This window comes from Lampris incognitus, chromosome 3 (assembly GCF_029633865.1).
Source record: "Lampris incognitus isolate fLamInc1 chromosome 3, fLamInc1.hap2, whole genome shotgun sequence".
In the NCBI taxonomy this organism is placed as follows: Eukaryota; Metazoa; Chordata; class Actinopteri; order Lampriformes; family Lampridae; genus Lampris; species Lampris incognitus.
In genome coordinates, this window is record NC_079213.1 from 1704895 (window position 1) to 1710894 (window position 6000).

Below are 6000 nucleotides of genomic sequence, written 5' to 3' on the forward strand. Positions count from 1 at the left end.
TCACTAAGGTTAAATATAAGGCTGTGCGACTGTTTGTCTATTTACTCTTGCTTTGACACATTTTGGGCCTTTGCGCTACCCGTACCCGAGAGAGCTAGACCATCTCCGCTGGAGACTTGTATGCAGTCGCGTTGCAGCAGAAACCTCATGGATTGTTGTTTTATTTGGGAATGCAGGTACGTGGTTTATGTATAATGTCAATGTGCAAGAACTTGGTTATGATTATTGCAAGAGTCAAGAATTTCTATGTTAAAACTATACGATCACTCAGTGTGCCATGCCAGTGCTGTCTGTCCTTTTGTTTGGTTTGTTTTGTACTTTTGTTTACACGAACATTAATGAGTTGTGCATTTTGATTTCCATGTAAGTTTAGTATGCTATGCAACGCATGAGGTTAGCCAGGAGAAACATTGTTTGCTAGCTCATACACGAGGGAGCTAGACCATCTCCGCGGGAGACTTGTATGCAGTCGCGTTGCAGCAGAAACCTCATGGATTGTTGGTTTATTTGTGAATTCAGGCAATAAAAGCCACTGTTAGGAACCCCTGGTCTGAATCTCTATCACGAACACCTGCACAAGTGAGGGTCGTTACACAAAGAAGTCATTTAGCAGGAGTGTCTTATTAGCTAGAGGTCTAGCATTAACGAGAGCCAGACGGACAGTAAGCTGCTCTTCGTCTGACGCTGATGCACCATCCAGCGGGCGAAGGTTCCTGTTCTCCACGCCGCCTCTGCGGGCCTGCGTCCGCCAGGGAAGAGGAGCCTCCACCGGCAGGTGGAGTTGGCCCACAGCAACGCCAGGAACAACAGGCAGGAGCCATCGAAGCGGAAAAAGGTGATAACCACTGCGAAGGAGGCGAGGGTCATTTCCATGGGAGGATGTTAGGTAAGCGTTGATTCTCACCCGGACACCACCCCGCTTTCCCCGTCTTCTAGGGCGCTTCCTCCGGGGAAGGACACCAGATGGGCGGCGCAGGTATCTACCCAGTGGCACGGACTTTCGATCGTCACTCCATCACCACTATGAGCTGATTTACGTGATGTGGTCACGAAGGTTAGGGTAAGGGTTAGGGTTAGGGTTCTATCAGATCGTGCCCACATCATGTAAATCAGGTCATATTCGTGATGGTATCACGATAGATTAATTAACGTGATGCCATCACGAAAGTCCGTGCAACTGGGTTGGGTATGGCGGTATAGCCGAGAGCAATGGAGGAAGGTTTCGGAATGGATCTCCCAAATTGTGCTTCAACAGCAACTCGTGTGACGCTCGGATATTGAGAAACGCTTGGCGATCATATACGAGTAGAGCAACGACGTCACGACAGCATATGCGGCAAAACAGAACAATAGCAAACAATACGCCAAACAGAGCCGACAGACGCCTCGCCGCACACACTAGCGCCATCTTGCCGGAAGTTGAAACAAGAAGTAGCTCCTGGCGAGGTCTTTCCTGCAGACCATTCCGCTGTGGCCTGCATGTAGCTGCTGTAGTCGCCTTGTTCGTAGCGTGGGTGGAATAATCCCTCTGCGTCCCCATAGGAGACATCCTGCCTGCACAGAGAGCCCGTTCCTTCTTGTGAGGTACGGTTTATGCTCTGGAAGGTTCCCACTCCTTCTTGTGGGGTACGGTTTATGCTCTGGAAGGTTCCCACTTCTTCTTGTGAGGTACGGTTTATGCTCTGGAAGGTTCCCACTCCTTCTTGTGAGGTACGGTTTATGGTCTGGAAGGTTCCCACTCCTTCTTGTGAGGTACGGTTTATGCTCTGGAAGGTTCCCACTCCTTCTTGTGAGGTACGGTTTATGCTCTGGAAGGTTCCCACTCCTTCTTGTGAGGTACGGTTTATGCTCTGGAAGGTTCCCACTCCTTCTTGTGAGGTACGGTTTATGCTCTGGAAGGTTCCCACTCCTTCTTGTGGGGTACGGTTTATGCTCTGGAAGGTCCCCACTCCTTCTTGTGAGGTACGGTTTATGCTCTGGAAGGTCGCCACTCCTTCTTGTGAGGTACGGTTTATGCTCCGGAAGGTTCCCACTCCTTCTTGTGAGGTACGGTTTATGCTCCGGAAGGTTCCCACTCCTTCTTGTGAGGTACGGTTTATGCTCTGGAAGGTTCCCACTCCTTCTTGTGAGGTACGGTTTATGCTCTGGAAGGTTCCCACTTCTTCTTGTGAGGTACGGTTTATGCTCTGGAAGGTTCCCACTCCTTCTTGTGAGGTACGGTTTATGCTCTGGAAGGTTCCCACTCCTTCTTGTGAGGTACGGTTTATGCTCTGGAAGGTTCCCATTCCTTCTTGTGAGGTACGGTTTATGCTCTGGAAGGTTCCCACTCCTTGTGAGGTACGGTTTATGCTCTGGAAGGTTCCCATTCCTTCTTGTGAGGTACGGTTTATGCTCTGGAAGGTTCCCACTCCTTCTTGTGGGGTACGGTTTATGCTCTGGAAGGTTCCCATTCCTTCTTGTGAGGTACGGTTTATGCTCGGAAGGTTCCCATTCCTTCTTGTGAGGTACGGTTTATGCTCTGGAAGGTTCCCACTCCTTCTTGTGAGGTACGGTTTATGCTCTGGAAGGTTCCCATTCCTTCTTGTGAGGTACGGTTTATGCTCTGGAAGGTTCCCACTTCTTCTTGTGAGGTACGGTTTATGCTCTGGAAGGTTCCCACTTCTTCTTGTGAGGTACGGTTTATGCTCTGGAAAGGTTCCCACTCCTTCTTGTGAGGTACGGTTTATGCTCTGGAAGGTTCCCACTCCTTCCGTCAGTCTGGAGAGCACAGCATCGTTTCGGGTGTGTCGTTTCACTTAAATAGAAGTGATGGGAGCCTCCTCCACTTGCCTGAAGTGATAATGCCAACCTGCTGTGGCTCACCATGGTCAGCCGGCAGGGGCAGCCTAGAGAGCCTATCGGCATTTGCATGCAGCTCCGACTTGCGGCATTTGATGACAACAACAAGGCCCATCTTTGCATCCGACTGGCTGCCAAGGAAGGAATACCAGTATGGGGCCCGAAAATTGTTGTCAGGGGGTGGTGGCCAAATTTCCTCCCAAAGAGATATTGGTGAAATTTTCTGACCCCAAACACAATTCCCAGCGCTTCTCGTTCAATTTGCGCATAGTTGCGTTGGGCTTGGTTGAGTGTGCATGAAGCGAACGCGACCGGCTGCTCTTCACCACTGGGCGTGATGTGAGAAATGACTGCCCCCGCTCCATAAGGGGAAGCATCACATGCGAGTTGTAAGGGCAATGTGGGGTCAAAGTGTGTCAGAGTGTCAGACTGAAGCAGCGCATTTTTTGTTTGCACAAAGGCAGCCTCACACTGTTCAGTCCATTTCCATGCCTTGCCTTGCCTTGCCTTGCCTTGCCTTGCCTTGCCTTGCCTTGCCTTGCCTTGCCTTGCCTTGCCATGGCACAGCAGCTGGTGAAGCGGTCGCAGCAGAGAAGAGAGGCTCGGTATGAATTTCCCATAGTAGTTTAGGAGCCCGAGATAAGAGCGTAGTTGACTCGCATTTTGAGGCATCGATGCTTCGCTTTGATTCTGGATGGAACTTTGTGTAAGCCCACTGAGTCTATTACGTGACCCAAATACTCTACTGCAGACTGGAAAAACTCACACTTCGATCTGCGGACCCTGAGTCCATATTCTTCCAGCCGCTGCAGTGTGGCATCCAGATTTTCCAGGTGCTCTTGCTCTGTCTTCCCGGTGACCAGTATGTCGTCCAAGTAGCACTGGACACCAGCCAAGCCGCTCAGTATCTGGTCCATCGCACGCTGGAAGAGAGCCGGGGCCGATGTTATTCCAAAGGGTAGCCTGAAGTATTGGTAGAGGCCCTTGTGAGTGACTATCGTGAGCAGCTCCCTCGACTCCTCATCGACTTGCATCTGGAGGTCGGCTTGTGTGAGGTCAATTTTGCTGAATTTTTGTCCTCCAGCCAATCCAGTGAAAAGTTCCTCAACGTGGGGCAGTGGATATTGTTCAGCCTCAAGCACTGGGTTTATGGTGACTTTGAAGTCGCACACCTTAACTTTCACTTCTTGTAAAACTGCACATCTTAACTTTCACTTCATGAAAAACCACACCTTAACTTTCATTTCTTATAAAACTGCACATCTTAACTTTCATTTCTTATAAAACTGCACATCTTAACTTTCACTTCTTGTAAAACTGCACATCTTAACTTTCACTTCTTGTAAAACTGCACATCTTAACTTTCACTTCTTGTAAAACTGCACATCTTAACTTTCATTTCTTGTAAAACTGCACATCTTAACTTTCATTTCTTGTAAAACTGCACATCTTAACTTTCATTTCTTGTAAAACTGCACATCTTAACTTTCATTTCTTATAAAACTGCACATCTTAACTTTCATTTCTTGTAAAACTGCATATAATTGTCTTTCATTGGTCTTTTCATCTTCCACTTTCAACCAAAACTAACTGGCAAAGCCACTTGTTTACGTCTTTTCAACCACATTTTGCTGGAAGTGTGTCCACGTGTGGCTAACATGCTAATGCTAACATGCTAATGCTAACGATCACAACACATGAAAGCTTTTGGTTCGAGTTCCTCTGCGCGTTTGGCAGATGAGACAGATGGACTCTGAAGTTACGTAACACCATCTGCACTGTAAAACATCTGTAATGCATCAGCTTCCCCCTTTCGAGTCCACAGTATTCTACTGCCGCCCCAGCTGCCGGAATACTTCCGGTTTTTTGTTTTGTTTTTTACAGTGCAGCTCTGGAGAAAGCGAGGAACAGTAAGAGACACAAAGTTAGACAAGAAACCATTCAAACATGCCACCACCCTATCAAGCATGCCACCACCTTATCAAACATGCCACCACCTTATCAAGCATACCACCACCTTATCAACATCCCATCACCTTACAAACATACCACCACCTTATCAAACATACCACCACCCTATCAAACATGCCACCACCCTATCAAACACGCCACCACCCTATCAAACATGCCACCATCTTCAAACTGTGGAGAGTAAATGTGGAGGTGGATGAGAGGGGTGGGGGCAGTCTTATCCAGAAAGGGTCAGTGTGGGTGCAGGTCTTTGTTCCAACCAAGCAGTTGCACACCTGTGTCTCCTAATCAAGTTCCTCAGCAAAGACTCTGCTGGTTGATTAGTGGGATCAGGTGTGTAACTGCTTGGTTGGAACAAAGACCTGCACCCACACTGGCCCTGTCTGGATAAGACTGCCCCCCCCCCCCTGCATGAGAATGGACACGGATCTTATATAAAACACACAGGCCACATACGACTTGAACATGAAACATGCCTGTAAGTATTTACCCTCTGAACCTGCATGATGGACTATGTATACAGTACAAACTGTGTATACTTTCCATATGTACATACCTTCAAACACTACGCATGCATGTACACACACACACACACACACACACACAGAGTGACTGTACCTGGTGGTTGCAGCTGGTGAAGTGTAGTTATTCTGTGGTTCCTGTCATGCACAGCCTGCAAGTCTCAGTTAGCCTACCAATAGGAAGTCAGGACTGAGGTCAACGGCCAATAGCACAAAGGGACAGAAGCTCGGCCAATCAGGATTCAGCTGTGTGGGCTCAGAACTAAAGTTTGGTTTGTGTTTTTTATAAAGCCCTAATTAGAGATCCAGACAGACTGGGTAGACCTGTCACAACATGCAGTTCACACTAAGCCTCAGAAACCACAAAGTAATACGACTGAAAAGGATTTGTTCAAAATACGTCTTCCTTGTTTCATGTTTACTGACTTTGACTGATCCTGGGTAGAGAATCACTTGAGGTCGCTGACATGACTGCCATGACGTCATGATGTCTGTGAAGGTTCTCATTCATCCAGGTCATGGTTACCTAAAGGAGTTGAATCAAGTGCAACTGGACTTGGTATATATCCGTGACGTCATGATCAGATGATGACTTTGCATGTGGATGAACCAGCCTGTCTGGGTCTCTCTGTCAGGTGTCCTCAGGGATAACCAGTCAGTGGTAATCGGT

General features: G+C 48.0%; 1 protein-coding gene across 2 annotated transcripts in view; it reads right to left on the minus strand.

The window, feature by feature from the left end:
• Window positions 1-5448, minus strand: part of tymp (thymidine phosphorylase) — a 45851-nt gene extending 40403 nt beyond the window's left edge. Inside the window, exon 1 of one of the 2 annotated variants that reach the window (XM_056276583.1) lies at window positions 5428-5448. The gene's annotated coding sequence lies outside the window, so the exon portion shown is untranslated. Of the gene's footprint in view, window positions 1-5414 lie in introns of both variants that reach the window. The other variant, XM_056276582.1, reaches the window with a different exon arrangement.
• Window positions 5449-6000: the final 552 nt, after the last annotated feature.